Raw genomic sequence first — 18,951 nt, 5'->3', positions numbered from 1 at the left:
TATCCTTCCCATACACCCATCAGGCTGGGTCAGCCCCTGGATTTGAATACTGGCTTCATTACTTACCAGCTGGGTGAATTTAGGCAAATGTCTTAAACACAACAAACTTCTCAGCGCTTCTCCTAAGTTAAGAACATGTATCTCACTAGGTTGTTGTAGTGATAAATGAGATAGATGTGTGCAAGGAGCTTAGCACAGGGCCTGGCACTAAAAGCCCTTATTACACAGTAGTTATTAATATCTCCATAATGAGAGCAGGCATGTTATAAAAGAGTCATGGGGGATTTTTTTAGTATAAATATTCATGTTCAAATCAAAGGATCCTAGCTCGACTGTACAAGGCAAAATTATAAATTAATGAAAACCTGATTCTTCTTGCTGACTCCATAAAGTTTTCATTTTTATAAAGGATCCCTTTATAAAAGGGATCCTTTTATAAAGGATCCCTTTGCAAGAACTCCCTGTTATAATACGTTATCATCTGAGACCCTCCCCTTTATCCAACGCCTTGGTGTCCCTTTGAAAAATGGCATCTTTCTGTGAACACTTGTGGTAGGAATTTTAAAGTAGGATTGTAACCACTTTTTTCAAGTATGTACTGTCAATATTTTTCCACTTGTGTAACCTAGGAAGGGGCTAGTTTCTGTTTGTCATGCTACTGAATGGCTTTAGGTAGAGGTTTCCTAAGGGTGTTAAGAAAATCCCTCCTCTTGGAGGACTAGAAAGCTTATTGAAAGGAGAGAAATTCCTCCTTCCTTTTTTATTACACCTTGATTCTCCCATAGTGAATGCTTTCCTATAAAACCCCAATTTCCCCACATGCCTGAGCAGACAGTTCAATCAAAGGAGCAATAAATAGCACCTGGCTGTTTGCCACTGGCTGGGAAGGGGACTCTGTGGTAGGGAAACGGGCTCATTTACCTCACACCGTCCAGCTCTCTCTCCCAGCCCCTCTTCCTTCATCTCGGGTCGCTCCTTTCCTAACTATGTCTGGTCTAGACTTAGCTCTGCCTGCAGAGAATTTCAGCAACTGCCTCTGAGCCAGGTCAGTCAGAATCTATGTGTTGGGCACTGAAGAAAAAGCTTAAAGGGATCCAGTGAGTAATGGTTCACCCAGGCATCTATTTGAAGTTGCAAGGTAGCTGACAGTAGAGAAAAATCTTAAAACAAGGAGTGAGAGCTTCATCAACTTTCTATCCTTCCATCGTAAATCTGAAAATAGAAAGTATATCTGAAGACAAGCTCTACATTTAGTCACTGCTATTCACTTTATGGTTTCTCTCAAAAGCTTTTTGTCTTTTTCTCACTAACGAGATAGTTCATAAACATATGCAGAGACTCTACAGACCAAACAAAAAAATTTTCCCCTGATCCCTGATTTCTTTATTTTTTCTTTATTCATTCCCAATTAAAAAAAAAAAAAAAAACCGAGGGAATTGGGACCAGGGAAAGGGAAACCAGGCAAATAAACACTGACTGTGCCAGAGGGTTTGGGGAAGGTACTGTGAATTTTTTTCCCTGCAAGTTTAAATCTCTTGCTTTGTTCATTTACAATCCAGGCAAGTAACTCCTTGCTTTCTTCTAGTCTATGCCTTAGTTGAAGCCTGAGAGCCAAGAATGAGAGGCCTATGTGGGATGGGTACTATAATCTACATCAGCAACTGAATGTAGGGAACTTCTTTTAAGGTGAAAATTCCTGGGCACCTCTCTGGAGGTCATGACATATTTTTTTAAAACAGCTCTCCCAGAAGATTTTGATAGGTGGCCAGCCTAAGAACCTCTGTTCTAGGGGGACAGTACACCATAAGTGCCATGAAGCCGGGTACGATGGTTATTTGTTCATTGGCATATCCCCAATATGTTCCTGGCACAGAGAGGAACAGAACTTGGAGTGGAGCCCTCTTACGACCCCCACATGGGCCCAGGGCTCAGTGATTTAGAAAAGAATGCTGCATCTTTATCTCAGTGACTCTCAACCTGGCAGCACTGTAGATTCACCGGGGACAGTTGAGAAACACATATGCCTGGGTCCCAGTCCCCTAAATCCTGATTAGGTTGAGCTAGGTACTCTAGATGCATGACAATACAACAGTTGTTTAGACGAGTGCATTTGGGACAAGTAGGAAGAGGTGGTTGAGGTTGATGGAGGGGAGATGAAGATAGCCTGAGTGACTGCTCAGGACTAAGGAAATGGATGGCACCTCGTCTTGCTGACCGATTTACAAGCCCCTCGAGGTTCCCCAATCCCTAGTTTGCAAACCAGCCTTCGTCAGATGGATACAAACCATAGATAACATGTTAGGCAGGTTTTTGTTTTGTTTTTTACCTGTGAAAAATGAAATGAGAATCTAGGAATCCAGGATCAATTTCTAGTAGTGTGATTCCAAGCCAGTCCCTTAAACTCTATGAACTTCTATTTTCTTCCAATGCAAAATGGCTAAGGGTGGGGTGGGGGAAAGCAAGGTATGTTCTTAAGGTCCACTTGAGCCCATTATTCTACTAAATGAAAGGCAAACATTAAAACCTAAAGTTGCATTTTCCATATTCATACCCATTAGCATCCCTTGTTACATCGTGTTGGGGCAGGTTTAGGGGTGTGATGGTGATTTACTGTCCCAGGTAATTATTTCTTTGGCCCTTCTTATATTTAATATTTATTGCTGTGTTTCAAGTGCAAGAGAGTGAACTCTAGATTCTCTACCAGTACTTTTCTATAATTATTTGTAATCCTCCAGAGCCTCCTCTTCTACCTGTTAGCCAAGTTCCTGACCATCAACAGCAGAAAACTTTGGACAAAGGTTCCAAAAAGGCTTTGAGAGTCTGAGGTTTAGAAGGTTTTGAGCGTGAGCTTAGAGAAAGCAGTGTCTCTGACTATGTTCTAAAGCCTGTTGTCTTTGATCGTTGGCACTGGTAGTACTCCCTGCTTTGTACTAACTATACCACCTTCTCCCCTCCATTATTTAGAAGAATTCAGGGATTGACTCTGTAATAATTGTATTTGTTTTCTTTAAAATGCAAATGCACAATATCTATTTATATCTGTGCTTTATTTCCCCTTTACGGTCCTAACCAACAACAGTACCTGAGGAAGAAATTGTATTTTAAAATATGTAGTTCCACGTTAACTAAAATTTATTCCACTTATGTTTCCATCCTCCTTTTATACCAGGTATCATTAAAAAGATTCAAGATCATCCAATCAAATTCATAGAGATTGGTGATCAACCAGAGGTTTACAAGTGGACATCTGATTGCTTAGCTGTGAGTAGAGTTTATGTGATTTTACTGGGGAGGGGCTCTGATCTTAGCAGTCACATAGCCCCTCTGCCTGATTTTTCTAAATTCCTGCACCTAAAGATGCATTGTGCGGAACGAAGCTTTCTGCTATGCTCCTCAGAGTTTACTTACCAAGTCATCTAGCAAGTTTGGAAGGAATTGTTTTCCTGCTTCGTAATCTGATTTTTTGCTTTATTTTTAATTTTTTCCTGCATATATAATATCTTAAGCAAAACTGTCCCCAGTCAATAATGAAGTTCTCACTTCCCAAGAAGAATGTTGCTGACTTGAGGGAATAGAGAGATGATGAGTCAGTCTTCAGGGTGAAGAAGCTCACCTTTGAACAGACACCGATGATTTCAGGGGGAAATACCCCTCACTCTCAGCAAATCCCCCTCACCTGGGAGAACTTCCACCAGCAGAAGGTCTACCTGGGGAACCGAAAGAGGGGATTTCAGGAGGTAGATGGAGAAGCTAAAGGAAACTTCACTCATTCACAGTTTTTCCGAGGTTGGCTCTAGTAGGGAGAAAAGTTTTTCTATGGCTGCCATAGAAAAACACCACAGACTGGGTACATAGCAGATTTATTTTCTCACAGTTCTGGAGGCTGGAAGTTCACGATCAAGGTGTCAGCAGGTTTGGTTTCTTCCAAGGCCTCTCTTCTTGGCCGTCTTTTCCTGTGTCTTCACATGGCCACCCCACTGCCCGCACATGTGCATGTGTTTGGTGTCTCTCTCTCTCTCTCTCTCTCTCTCTCTCTCTCCAACATTTCCTCTTCTCAGAAGGGCAACAATCGTACCAGACTAAGACCTACCCTAATGACTTCATCTTAACTTAATCACCTCTTTAAGGATCTGATCTTCAAATTTAGTTATATTCTAAGGTACTAGGGGTTAGGACTTCAACATATGCATTTGGGGGGAACCCAATTCAGTCCATAATGCCCCATCATCTTTTTTTCTCAGTATGCTGATTTTTAGTTTGTTGAATATGGACTGTTCTCTGATTCTCCTCTCCTGAACTCCCTTAGCATTTATATCACTCTTAGAATATTTGGTTTTCCTACAGTGTGTTGTAGTCCTTTGTACACATCTCTCATTTCCCTATTACTTTATGTAATTTTTGAAGTTGAAGGGTGTGCCTTTTACATCTTTGGCAGCACTAGAGGAGGTTTTGTAAGTGGTAAGCATTTAATAGTACTTATTAAGTGACTGAATGAATACATGAATGAATGGATGAGAAGATGCAGTTTCTGAATCTGTAATTTATTTGCTTTAAGACTGCCTCCAAATGATGATTATTAGTGATGTGTTCTCCTCACTTGCTGCCTGCCGCCCCCCAGAGGTGGAAATGAGTCAAAGCTAGAGAGAGGGACTGGAAGAAAGATATGATTAACTGATGGCAGGAGACTTACCTCACTCCTCAAAGAGTGAGGAGACAGTAAATAGCATGAACCTGCTCCAGATACAGTCACTCTTCTGTGAGAACACTGTTTTGGGAGCCAAGAAGGAAGGACAAGGAGTCTAGACTGGGACTTGCTAATTTAAGGGCCTGTGGGACAGCCAAGGGTGTGTGTCTAGAAAACAAGGGATATGCAAGTCTGAAGCCCAGGTGAGAACTAGAGATAGAGATTTTCACAGTCATAACCTATACATAGGAATTAAAACCATGAGAGTGGATGACGCCACCCAGAAAGATTGTGGAGGGAGAGGAGCAGTGGTTTAAAATGCCACCAGCAATTGCATGTAGAAAGGTTGCCTGCTAAATAACAGGAGAGGGACCCTCCCAAGAGGAAGAAATCTCAATGCTACTTCTAACGAGGGTTTGTAAGAACATGTGTATTAGCTAATGTGGATATCTATCTACTTCGCTCTCCACTTATTCCTTTGGTCCTATTTTATTCCTTCTTCTGTCCTCTCCTTTAGGGGCTATGCCCCAAACCATTCCTGTGGGGTTTGCCCTACCCCACTTTGCCTCCCTCTAGCTAACCCCACGCATGAGCGTGTGTTTGACTCCCCAGCTGCATATGCCCAGGGATGTCATACATCAACACTTTCCTTTAGGACCACTTTCTTCACCACAGTCAGAGCTGATCAGACTGCACAGTGGGGGAACCCCAGGAGTAGACTCCTTAATGTCCAAAGAGACAGAAGGTGGGTCCTTTTTAGGGTCAGGAGGCTGGGGCTCCGTGGACATGGAACATCATCTTGTCCAGACGGTCAGTAAAGGACTTAGTCGGGGGGAGTGTGCCTCCTTTGCACTGAACCCCCTCCTTAGTCCACTGTTCCCTGCTGGTCACCCCATACATACCTCCTGGGCCCTCAAGAAGGCATTGGTGGTATTTTCGTGTTTCATGCCCAGGGCAGAATGGGGGCTAGTGAGGCATGGAGAGGCCAGTCCGTGAGTTGTGGTGGCCATAACAAGCTTCTCCTCTATGGGCCCCACTATCAAATGTCATTTCTAATCGCGCCATGTTTACCCCAGCACTGAATTTCCCAAGATTTTCCTGCTTAGCGTGATGCAAACAGAAGGGGGAAAGCTATTCATTCGTTTCCCTTTTATTTGCTAAAGTGTCATTTCTTTTCCTTGCTTTTTTTTCTTTCTCCATTGGTTCTCTTTCTTTAGCAGAAACCCTTGATCTTTCTTTAGATTGTCTGATTATTAGCGGAAGAGGCTATCAGAGGTCTGTAAGTTTCCTTCTCCTCTGCATACTCCCTTACATTTCTTAAAAATGAACTTTGAGATATCAGATTTTTTCAAGTACCCCTCACTTCCATACTTTCCTCTTGATATTCTTCAAGTTGCCAGGAAAAAGGTGCCATTTTTCGCTCAGTTACCTAAAATGCCAATGACACCTGTGTCAGTGATTTTTACATGAATTGCTATTTGTATAAAATGAGAACGAGAAATTCTGAAGTCAAGAGAAAACAGCGCTGCAATCCATGAATGGCCTAGTGGGGTGTTCGAAATGAATGGTGGCCAGTGGCCAACAGAGGTGCCTCCCGACTGCGTTTCATTAATTTCAGTCAGCCATAGAATTTGGAGAGAAAGATAATTTTCCTATGAGCATGTAAAAGAAGTGCTTTGAGTTGTAAGCACCTAGCAGGCTTTGCCCTGGTTTAGAACAGCATAAATGGGTGTTTTTATAACCACTGTGGGCCAATATGTTTGGAGTCAGTGGAAGCTCCAGATGAGATGGAAAGAGAAGGGTTTTTTCCCTTCCTTTTTTCTTGAGTTTTGCAGAACAAGCCTCCCTGGACACCCTTGACAAAGTGTTTAGTTCAATGTGCCATACTTGTTATAGCAGGATCTGAAGGGGTCTTTCTTACACTAATAGTCTTTTCTACAGATTTCTGATAGTGACTGTAGAATGAGGCTCATATGTGAAAAGATCTTGAATCCGCCTCATCTCACCCACCCTGAGAAGACTGCTCTCAGGTCCTTGTCATGGGGTATAAAGAGGAAAATACACCGTGAGCCCAAGTTTGGTTAGGAATTGAGGGGACACAAGGAACATGGATTCTCATGGTCTTCCCAATTCTGGAAACTTTCATGGTAAGGAAAGCAAGAGGTCATTCCAGCATCACCATGTGCAGATTTTGTAATTTTGGCAAAGTGATGGTGTTTCCTTGGCCAGGGAATTGCACCTGGCCTTAAGAGGTACCTCCATGGAGAACACCTTCCTGCCTAGCACAGCTATTGATGGAAAGAGGTTGTGTCAGGGTGGGCAAGCCAAGATCAGGGCACAGATAGCAGGGAGAAAAACAAACAATGGTGCCAGGAGTTCTTGTCTAGAACTCCTTTCCAGACCTTTATTCCAAAAAGCATGAGTGAGTATGCAGTAAAGAGAAAAAAAAAAAAACGATCCTGCTATTTAGCATTCAAACAAAACTATCAAAAGTCTGAGGTTCTAACTGTGACAGGATTTGTACAGTTCAAGGACACAGACTCAGCTACTTCCAAACTTTGCTTTGGGATGTTCAACAAAACAAAGTTGTAAACATCTTGCACTAGTCCACGCAACAGTCCTCCAATAGGATTTAAAGGCTCAATCTTAGGGGAAAAGACTGAGACGTTTTCCTTCCTACTATTCTCTGTATCCCAAGTCCAACTTAATGCCAAATTAAATCTAGATTTTTTTAAAATCGACTTTTACTGGAGGAAAAGGCAGAGCTACATTCCCTGAAACAGATATTTTAAGGCCGAACTTATTATTTGGGGTTTTTTATCCTTCTTTTTGCTAATTCAAAACAAAATGTCTATCATTCACACTAACACCAGCCTTTAAGAGCTGGAGACAAATGGAGTCTGAATATTCACGCCAGCATGGTACAAATGAGCTGTGATTTCAGGATGCTGGCTGTTTCTCTGACAGGGGAAAAGAGAGGTTGACTAGTTTAATATCTTTGGCTGAAAACACTTTGTTAAAGAGGGATGGAGACAGCCAACGTTAATATCGAGTCCTGTTATTTAATGACCAAGAATGACATACTGTGGAATGGGGCATCCTGAGTTTGGGGAAAAGTGTGTTTATCATCCAGAGGATGCAGAGAGGGAGTGAATACGAACATATGGTGAGCCTGAAGGAAGGAGCTCTTCTAAAAGCGTTTTCTCCAAGTTCTTCAAAGACTTCCTCCAATAAGTATATTGTACCCATGATTGTGAATCTGATTCTATCACCGACTCACAAGATTTATAAACATAAAGACATTTGTTACAATGAGAGACTCTGGGGACATATCTACTGCCTCCCCCAGATTGCTGGCTAATGGTTTAGAAGTAAAACGTGCAGTTGTAAGTTGGGGTTGATGGGGGAGGCTTGTGACCACTTTAGCACCATCTGTCCTTTCTCTTGTTCCTCAGACATACATATTCAGTCACTCATTCATTTATTCACTCTACAGCTATATATTGAATTGGAACTTCTCCATCCAGGGCTGTATGAGATCTGGGCTGCAGTAACAATTCTGGTGTTCCTCCATTCCTTCCTATAAAATGGACTCTTTTTTTTTTTTTAATTCAATGCAATGAAAATTTAGTGACTCAGATAATATATTCATTGACGTAAATTGTGATTTCTGATAACTTTATTTTTCATTGTCCTCATCCTGACAAAGAGTCATAATATTTTAAATTTCTCTGCCCTCTCATCCACCTATCATTCTAATTATGTGGTTTGTAGGCAAAACACTGCAGTGCACTGGCTATATCTGTAATTCTACTTTTCTGAAAATCTCTTTGAAGAATGATGCTTAATTGCTCCCTTCCTTATTTGTTTCCTAAATTCTGGTTTTCATGAAGAATTTTTTAGGGAGTGAACATAACTGTAGTATCAAAATAATTCAAAATTAAGAGCAAAGTAAGGGTTTGGGACATTTTTATTGGAATGCTCATAAGAATCAAAGGTGAGAGACCCAAGGAGATTCACCATGAAACCAGTGGCCCTTAAGCCACAGGGCCCCTCACTTGAACAGACCTCTGCCACACCCCTGCCTAATTTTTTACATTTAACATTGTATTCTCCTTCTTAAAGGCCTCCCAAATAATTTTCAGGACCTACAATATCTGAGTCTGCCCTAAGATTAACACAAACATATAATCTCAGATGATTTTGCTTCCTGTCTAAAACTAATTAAATGAAAAAGCAAAGAAATAGTCAAAGTGTAAAGTGATGTTTAGGACAAATTCAGCTTATTTTCTAAAGTGAACCTCGCTTAAATGAAATGATAAATCAGTTTGCCAAAGCCCAGATGAATATAAACAGGAGATTGATTTTTATTTCACTAATAAACATCAAATATGGACTCACCCTAACATCAAGCAAGCCAAATCCTCCTGACAGGAAACAGCTTCTAGTCAGGGACATTTGTAGAGGAGCATAGATCCTTCAGGCAATCACATGATCATTTCATCAGCGAGGCTCTTGCCATAAGCTACCTCGTAAATATTATGCATTTACAGGTCTTGTGAGACATAGCATAGTGTTGTGATTAAAAGCACAGACTCTAGGGCTAGGCTGCCTGGATGTAAATCCTAGCTCTACTGTTTGCTAGCTCTGTGACCTTGGGCAAATGACGCACCCGCTCTGGGCCTTCGTCTTTCTATCTGTAAAATGGAGACAATAAGGATTGCTATAAAGATTTAAACTGATATTTATAAAGTTCTTAGAACTGTGCTGGGTGCATAGTGCATGCTATATAACCGTTGGCTAACTAAATAAGCTCCATCTAGAGTGCACGCTAATATGAATTCACTTGTAAGTTTATTCTTGGAAGTCCTCACGGTGCCTAGCCTGACACATGATAGCCATTAAGGAAAGACTGTATAAATCAGGGGTCACCAACCAGCAGCCTGAGGCCCACACTGACCTGCAAATGTGCTTCCTTTGCCCAGCATGGTTTTCTTAAAATTTTGAACTTGAACTCTTCTAGGGATGCACGTATTCTCCATTTCTCTGTAGGCCACCACTCCCCAAGTTTGTCACCCCTGGTGTAAATGAGTGAACACATAATACGTGAGCACTGCTACAGTTAGCGGCAGTTTTATGGCTCATTGGAGTAGGCAGATGGAACCAATGAGCCATTTCCACTCCCCGAGGCCCTACCTGATTAGTCTACCCATCCCTATTTATATACGAGATGTCACAGAACAGAAATAGAAAATAGGATAATTTGAATAAGTACCTTCATGAAGCAGAGATGTGCACTGCCTAATATCTCAAGATCATTTTCATCGCGGACGGAGTTAACAAAGGCAACGTCAGCCATGGCCAGCTAGGTTATGCTGGGGTCAGGGACAACTCAAAACTTCAGTGACTTAAACAACAAAGGTTGGCCACTCGTGCTGTCTCTCTAACCCTGGATAGGCTGGGGTCTCTGGTCCACATCATTGCCATCCTTACTTGGGGACCCCGGCTGGGAGCTACTATCTGGAAATATTGCTGGCTACCATGGTAGAGAGGAAAAAAACTCTGAAGGGTCTAATATCAACAATTAAATGGTCTGCCCCAGAAGTGACATGACACTTCTGCTAACAGCTCATTAGCCAGAACTAGTCACTTGGCCCCAGCTGACCACAAGGAGGCCAAAAGTATGGTTCTATAAGGTGCCCAGAAGGGGAAAAACAGGAACACAGGGCAAACAGCACTAATGACCAGAGCTGTGGAATTTTGGAAACTTGGATTTTTAGGCCAGAAGCTTTTCAATAAGTTCAACTCAGCAGCCATTCCCATGCATCTAGAAAGGCAGAGCAAAACACCCAGCACTGTAAGGGGATATCAAAGGAGATGGCAGGCCCTGACACTAAGCAGCTTCACACTTGCTCAGGAGAAAGAGAGATTATAAAACATTTGAATAACAAAGTCATATAGCACTGACCATCAAAAAGAACAGTGCTAACGATGCTGCAGAAGTTGAAAGCGAGGACGATTCTGGAATAAAGATAGGACTGAGCTACACTCTAGAAAAATATATGGGATTTGCAGGAGTGGAGGGCACTTCAGGTTACAGGAGAGAGGAAACAGGCACAGAGGCCCAGAGGCAGAAATACCAGCTGGATTGTAGCAGAACTAAGGAGTTGGCCTGGCTGTGAGTTGTGTTTGCACGTGAGTGTGAGTCAGGAAGGCATTGGGCACAATGGAGCCATTCCATGGAGGGCCTCCGAGGTCGACAGGAAAGCAGGATGGTGGCGTGTGGGGGAAGATCATCCCTCCTCACTAACCCCCTTCGTAACCTAGGCACCTGAACCTTCCAGGCATCAGCTTATTCTCCAAACCAAGAGTCATGGATGCCCAACCTTCCCAGATCCCCAGGGCAGCCATTGAGTGGAGACAGTAGTAAACCTTGGATCACTCCTGTTTCCAGTTTCAGGCATATTTGATCGCTCATCCTGCTAACAAAGAATATTCAAGTTCAAGTGAAACAGCCTCTCATTGCCGGGGTCAGTTCAGCCCTTTTGCTATGGAACATCTGTTTTTGAAATTCGGCTGAGACCCTGACTTAAATCTGATTAACTTAAAAAGCAGCAAGAGAACATCTTGTTTTCATGAATGTCCAGGGGCTGTGTGTCAACAAATTAAAAGGTCTGTTTGTGGTATTCAAAGTAGAAAAGCTAGTCGTGAGATATTCTGCCACTGGAGTAAATTTATTACGGGCTGTTCATTTCTTGGAATCATGAACCAAAATTTGAAAAAACAAAGTAGACCAGCTACATTTAAATCAGCAAATTTCTGCTTGATGGTGGGTGAGAAACATGCTTTTGTTGTCAGAAGGTCACTGAGCTGGATGATTTCTAGAAAGATGCCCTCCACTTTAGCTGTGTGAAGTTAATATCTTAAGTGGATTCCCCGTGTCTATATCAATTCTAGCAGACAGTATCTCATAGGTCATTATTTGTACATTACTTACACAGGATCCGAGGTTGGAGAGAGAGGGTGAGAATAGTTCACCATCCCTCAAACCTGACTAGCTACTTTACTCTTCATTCCCTTCTTTAGGACAGAAAAGTAGAGAAGAGTTCGATTTATCAGCACCTAGAAGAGCATGTGCCTGGCACATAATAGATGTTGATATATATTTAATAAATACAAACTCCAGTCTCATACATTTATGTTCCCTTTATGAATGCATGTCTGTAGTGTATTAATATCATTCTCGTTTGAAAAAGCTATTACTGCTTATATCGTATTTTAACCCAAAGAAAAGCATTAGTCACTCCTGTAGTTCTCTCATAGCAGCTTGTATTTTTCATTCCTAACCCTTGTCGCAGTTTGTATTTTATTTATTGATGGCCTGTCTCCACCATCAGACTATAAGCATGGTGAGGGCAGGGTAGTTGCAGTCACAACTTATTTGCTATACCCAGTAAGGTAGCAAATGGTGCTTCATAAATGTCTGTTGAATGTTTTTATTGAAGTTATCATTGTGATGATGGTTGTAGAGCCTTTACCACTCTTGAATATATGTGAATTTAAACACAGTGAAGAAGACATTAGGACTTAAAATGCAGTTGAATGTGGAGAGGCTTTTTGTGTGATGACACACTCCCATTCATTTGGCCATACACTCTCTCTTTGTTTTTTTTTTTTAACATCTCTATGGGAGTATAATTGCTTTACAATGGTGTGTTAATTTCTGCTGTATAACAAAGTGTATCAGCTATACATATACATATATCTCCTCCCTCTTGCGTCTCCCACCCACCCTCCCTATCCCAGCCCTCTAGGTGGTCACAAAGCACCGAGCTGCTTATTCGGCTGCTTCCCACCAGCTAGCTATTTTACATTTGGCAGTGTATATAGGTCCATGCCACTCTCTCACTTTGTCACAGCTCACCCTTCCCCCTCCCCATATCCTCAAGTCCATTCTCTAGTAAGTCTGCGTCTTTATTCCCGTCCCACCCCTAGGTTCTTCATGACCTTTTTTTTTTTTTTTTAGATTCCATATATATGTGTTAGCATACAATATTTGTTTTTCTCTTTCTGACTTACTTCACTCTGTATGACAGACTCGAGGTCCCATACACTCTCTTGAAGGTCATGGTGGGATGGGTTGGTCTAACCATCTCTATGTTCTCAGCTGAAAGGTGTCAGTCCACATCTGCCAGCCAAGATGAATGTCAAAGCACATGGCAATAGCTTAGGATTTTCTTTTTTCTCTCAAATAGTTAACTCATTCCTGGTAGAATTAAACCTATCACATTAGCCTTATTAGTAATAAATTTTGATCCAGCAAGCTACATGGTAGAGGCAGTACAAGGATCTACAGTCAGAAGGATATTTCAGGTGTCTGATGGGCATATAACTTAATGTGCTTGTCTGGTGGTCACTGCTGACCTTTCTGATGGTCAAGCAAAATACCAACACTTTAGCTTGAGTGGGAACAAAGTGGATTCACTTGCTCTATTTTACTTTGGCTGCCTGTGTAGACAGCGTTGAAATGGGACTGACTTGTGGGTTCTCAAGAATCTCAAGAGAAATGCTCATTCATTTACAAGAGGTGCAATTCCACATTACTTTCTTGCTTTGTATACTTGAAAACATTCCCAAAGAAACAAAGTTGGATGCAGAAAAAATAATGGGAGAAAAGAAAAATAATACTCTGAATTCTGAACAATTCTACTTTAATAGGTTGATCTGTCTGCCAGCTGGCCTCAGTGTTGACTACTTGTAATATATACTTTTGGTAGGCCGCAAGTAGTTCTTGGAACTGTTTATATTAGATTGCAGAAACTTAATTATTCTAAAATTGGCAGGACTCGCTTCGGTTACTTAATGCAAAGTTGCTTAGTCATCTTTACACGTGGTGTGGACAGTATTGTCTAAGTGTGAAAAATTGGGAAATGCAAATGTGCTCCAAAGAGATTACAGGTCAGGTAGAAAAATAAGAAGGTATAGTTGTTTCAAGATGCTTGGCAGGTGGTTGCCACATGTTTTAATTTGACAAGTTAGGTGACTGTTGAGTTGAAGTCCTTGATTACAAGTATTTTTCCATTTTCTTTGTGGATTTTGTCAGAAGTAAAAGGCTGCTGCTGCTGCTTGTTAGATCATATTCTAATCCTACATTTTGCAAAGTACGTTTCCCAGCAAGAGTGTGAGGAACTCTAGAATCTTCCATTGGAATAGCTTTTCTGTTTTCAGAAACAAACAAAGATGTCATTTCAAGCCGTTCATCACAAAGATCCTTCTTTTGAATCTTTTGATTTGAACACTTTTCTTTTCTATTTTTTTTTTTTTTTTGCTCCGGAAGCGCAGGCTCACGGGCCTAGCCTCTCCGCGGCATGCGGGGTCTTCCCGGACTGGGGCACAAACCCGTGTCCCCTGCATCGGCAGGCGGGCTGTCAACCACTGCGCCACCAGGGAAGCCCTGAACACTTTTCTTACTGTACTTTAACTACTGCCTTCCAAGTGCAATACAGATTTATAGAGCTTCAGCAAGGAAAGAGGCAGGCAAAATGAGCTTCTTCCATGTATTTTAGAGTCTGAAGTGGCGCCAGAGGTCTCCAGTTTTTCCAGGAATGCCCATGGCAACCTCACACTCTTCCTGTGACCTGGGCAGGGGCTCCTAAGAGAGATGGTGAGAAAAGATAAAGGTCCTGTAGCCAATGGGTAGTGACACCAGGCCTGGGAGGGTAGGTTCCCAAGAAAACATCCAGAACAGTGCCTTATGTTTCTAATTACTGAGCATGGTTACAGAGTAAAATCAGGCAACACTTTTTTAGACTGATGGAAGCATTTAAATCAGCTCTGAATGTCAGTGTTTCCTAATTATGATGGAGGAGTGGCAAGGCATCTCCAAAGGCCTTGGAAATTTGGGGCGTTTCAGTTCAACCCTAATTCTCTTCTTTTCTTATTCAACATATGTCTTCTTTGTCCTTCTTTTTCTTTGAAGGTCCCAGAACAGACTGATTCCCTCAGTTACAAATGTCTAATACCCCTCTTTCCTGAAAACAGAACGTCATTCTAAGACAAGTTTCTTTTCCACTAGAAGAAAACAACTACAACTACAAATCACAATGCAAAATAGAGCTTCCTAGTGACCCACCATCCCCAAGGTTACTAAGAGCTCAACTGGAGGCATGGCCTTTCGATCATGTCTTAGCCAAGTTCATCTGCTTACCAATGAAATCCAAAAATAAGCAGTGCCCCGGAATCCATTTTAATTCAAGTGTGAACTTAGTGCTGACTATAAGAAAAAATAGTTAAGAACTTTAAGGGATCACAAAAATGAGTAATAACCTCAAGGAGATTATAATCTTCTGGGGAAGACAGATATATACTTAGTAATTAAAATACCAGCTCCAATAATATAGGTATCAGTACAAACTCTTATCTGTGAGTACAAGATTCAGAGATCCTGTAGTCTCACTCTAGTCTTAAGCAGGCCTGCACTATGGGCCATTTCTTACTTGAAGGAAAGTCCAGAAATTCCCAAACTAACAAATGGGTGAAGCTACCACGTAAATGATTCATGTGAAAGGAAGAAGGAAGCAGTCTAGGCACTTTTCAATTTATTATTTAACTTCTTTGCAGATTTACATGTCTAAATTGTGTATCTATTATGTCCAAAGACATAAGGGATAGTGTCCCTTGGTTTGGTTTCAAAGCTTTTCATCTTAGATTATAAACTCCCAGAAGATAGTCTCTAACTTGCTTCCTAATTCCAGAACACAATAAATGCATTTGATGATCAAGATGAATAGCTGTTTAATAACTTACTAGGGAATAAATAGTCCCTGATCCTAATAGCATGTCCTCCATGTGCAAAAATGTTGCCAGTAACAAAGTACCTCGAAGACATACCTTTGAATTGTTCCCAGCAGTGTAAATGGATTTGCATCCTGCCATCTAAGCTCTGTCACCTTGCTAATGTCTTATATTAGCAGGATATCTGGCTAAGGCTCTGGATCTTCTTGTTGATCACTAAATTGGAAATATTAGGTGAAAAACCAATCACAAAGAGCAGACTCATGCGTTGCTGATATTTTTATAGCCGAGTAGACCAGAAAGGCCAGAGTCATGCACAAGTAAAACTATTGTTATGTAAAATATAATGACCTCTATAACTGGTAAAGACCCATGGCCTCTGATCTTTTGTTCCAAATAAGGCACTCTTAGGCCTTGTTATGCAATTCGAAGTGTGATCTCTCTTCAGACAGTATCTCAGCTTCTTTTGCATTCACTGAGCATTCATTTCACTTTCTCAGTTGCAAGTGTGCTCAGAACAGCAAGATTGCAGATCCAAAAGACCCTCCACAGGAGAACAAAGAAGTTACTAATGAGAGGATTAAAAGAGCACGCACATCAGTGATTTGAAAGGCTGACCCTACCATACCCCTCATTGTATTCCATCTTCTCTAGGAGATTGTAAGGTCTTTGAAGACAGACACCATGTCCTACACATCTTCATGTCTCTGAACTGCATAACATTACTTTCCGTGGTAAAGTCATTTTGTATTAGGAGTTGGAAGGCTTCACAGGGGGGCTGTCCGATAGAGCTTTCTGTGGTGACAGAAGTGTTCCCTGCATGGTCTTACGTGGAAGCCACTAGACACCTGTGGCCACAGAGCACTTGCAATGGGGCTGGTGAAGCGGAGGCACTGAGTTTCTAATTTAATTTTGATTCATTTAAATTTAAACCGCCTCATGTGACAACTGACAACCATATTGGGTAGCACAGCCTTAGAATCTCAAAAAATATCTTTTCACTACAGCCCTAAACAGATGGCTATTTCACCTCTGCCTGACTATTTCCAGTAATAGGGGTTCACATTTTCTCAGTAGCCCTACCCATTGTCCAATAGCTCCATTGGGGTCAGGATCCCACCCCGATGTGACATCAGAATTAACTCTGTTATCAGGCATGCATTTAGAAAGCACATTTATGCATTCTTTAAGCATAGCTATGCATTTATTTTCTTCCCTGGGTGTAAGAAATTTTTTACAGATTGGTGTAGACTTTCTGTCTGTGGTAGGATTCGCTCCCACGCCTTTTGATGCTTTTTCTCTTCCTTAGGAACCAAGAGAGCATCAGTGACCACATGCCTTTTCTGATTTGATATGTTCTGTTCTGTGTCTTTCGGCCTAATTCTCCTGGAATTTGCCAAAGAAAAGAATTTCAAACTCTCGAAAAGGGTGCCAAAGGAATTGTGTTCCAAATTCTCACTTCTCTTGCTCGTCTAAGAAAACTTTTCAGGTTGGCTTAAAGATTGGCCTAAATATCAGTCCTGGTTTTCCACTGATTGGTCATGGTTAAGGAACTGATACCAAAGCCCCATTTGTCTCAGTCTCCTTTCTTTAAATAGAGGTGAATCTACTTTTCATACTTGGGAGGGTCAGTGATAGCCATGGGGTTTTGAACAACTTAAAGCGTTCCAAATGGGTGGTAACACTTGGAGATGACACATAAAATCTCTAAGTGTGTGGTCTTCCCCAGTGTGGAAACCAGTGTAGACAAACACCATTCCTTCACAAATCTAACACGCCCACTACCTGCTCCTCTTAAGGTGGAAGAGAGGCCACAAAGACATTGACTTTTGTTACGTTAAGTCTTTCCATTCTCCTGTTTGGCAAATGGAGAAATACAAATAGAGAAAAAGTAATGATAAAAGACTGAGCAGGGGAGGAAAGAAAGAAACAAACCATAACCTGTTAGCCTGCTCTTAGAAGGGCATTGAGTTCTAGATTCCAACGATGAGAGAAAAGAAACAACTTGAAAAGGCAGAGCTCCTCAGGTTGATCCCATTCATTCTTATTTCTATGTTGCTGGTCTTGACACATGTGTCTTGGTGATTGCATTTTTTTTTAAGTAGCACAGATTTTTGGAACAAAGTGGTGAAGGTTGAGCTAAAGTTAAGTCCAAATGGTATGTTAGAATCCATGTGTTTATTTGGTTTTTGATTCCCAAATGAACAATTTAGCTGAGAAAAGAGCAAAGCAGGTTGATAAATTGATTTTTTTTTTTGAAAAAGACAGAAGTTCATTTTCTATAGTCAGAAAGAAAACACTGCCAGATTTACTGCCACTACTGCAAATGTGGGTTTATATAATTTTTGAGATTCATATAGAGTCTATTACCAAGGTCTTTAACTTTGTAAACACTGATCAGTCAGTAAAGTACAGAGATGAATCAGCTTGAGTTACATTTTCCACTCTCAGAATGGTAAAATCTAGAATAAAGATCCAACGGTTCAAATCAGCTGCAATTCCCGAGTGCCTGCTATGTCCCAAGAGTGAAAAGATTTTTTAAAAGACTGTATCTATTCATAAGATACAGAATCTTAAGAATGAAAGCATGTGGAAAGTAAAATATAGGTAACATATTTAAGCAGTAGTTAGAACAACTAATAAGCAGTGGCAAGGCAGTAGATTATTAATTACCAAAATGAATGATGGATATTCAAGTAGTGAGATATCACTAGCAAACTAGAGTCCTCAGGAAAGGCATGAAGGCAGTGAGATCTGAGCCAGAAATGCACAACTGAATAGAATATGGACGATGAAGAGGATTGGGGCTCTCACTCCAGATGGATGGAATGGTATGAATAAAGGAGCAGAGGTAGAAAATTATATGACACATTTGAGAGGTAATAAAATATTTTTATCTAGGGCGCCATGGGATGATCAGTTTGAAGGGAAGGTTAATGCTTTCTAAATCAGAAAATTAGAAGAGAATGCACAGAGGTATCCAAACATTCAAATGTAGAAAGAAGGAAACATGTACATGCTATGTGTGATGCATCCATCTTTGCTGGATTGGAGAGCAGCTACAGAACCGTAGTATTACATGGAGTAGGGTGAAACCTTGGACATTATCTGTCCAACCATTTCATTTTACAGAGAAGAAAGGCTCAGAGAGGGTCATCCCATGTCTCCTAAGTCTGAGTCCAGGTCACTGTTTGTGGAGTGGGCAACTTAAGGATTGAGGTGAGTGAAGATAATTTGAAGAGCAGAGGTGGAGAATCTGCTGGCGTGTGTTATACCCAGAAATCACGCGGTACATACAGGATGAAGAGAGGCATCACTGAGTTGCAGTGACGGCCCAACTGAAGTTAACATAAACCTTTAGGACAGACAAAACATGGTCCCTGACTTTCTCCCACAAAGCCTTGAATCTCAAGAACGAAAACCAGAAAGCAAATGATGGGTGTGATCCAAGGTCGAAGATGGCTATGATCGGC

At 41.3% G+C, this 18,951-nt stretch overlaps 1 protein-coding gene across 24 annotated transcripts in view; it reads left to right on the top strand.

Moving 5' to 3' along the window:
- Positions 1-18,951, top strand: part of CALD1 (caldesmon 1) — a 188,092-nt gene that overhangs the window by 65,479 nt on the left and 103,662 nt on the right. For 6 of the 24 annotated variants that reach the window (XM_067042106.1, XM_067042096.1, XM_067042113.1 and 3 more), the window contains exon 2: positions 3,170-3,261. The exons of the other annotated variants lie outside the window; for them this stretch is intronic. The gene's annotated coding sequence lies outside the window, so the exon portion shown is untranslated. The remainder of the gene's footprint in view (positions 1-3,169; positions 3,262-18,951) is intronic. 24 annotated transcript variants of the gene reach the window in all.

This window comes from Kogia breviceps, chromosome 9 (assembly GCF_026419965.1).
Source record: "Kogia breviceps isolate mKogBre1 chromosome 9, mKogBre1 haplotype 1, whole genome shotgun sequence".
Classification (NCBI taxonomy): Eukaryota; Metazoa; Chordata; class Mammalia; order Artiodactyla; family Physeteridae; genus Kogia; species Kogia breviceps.
Note: the sequence above shows the minus strand (reverse complement) of the source record. Positions and strands in the feature narration are given on the sequence as shown.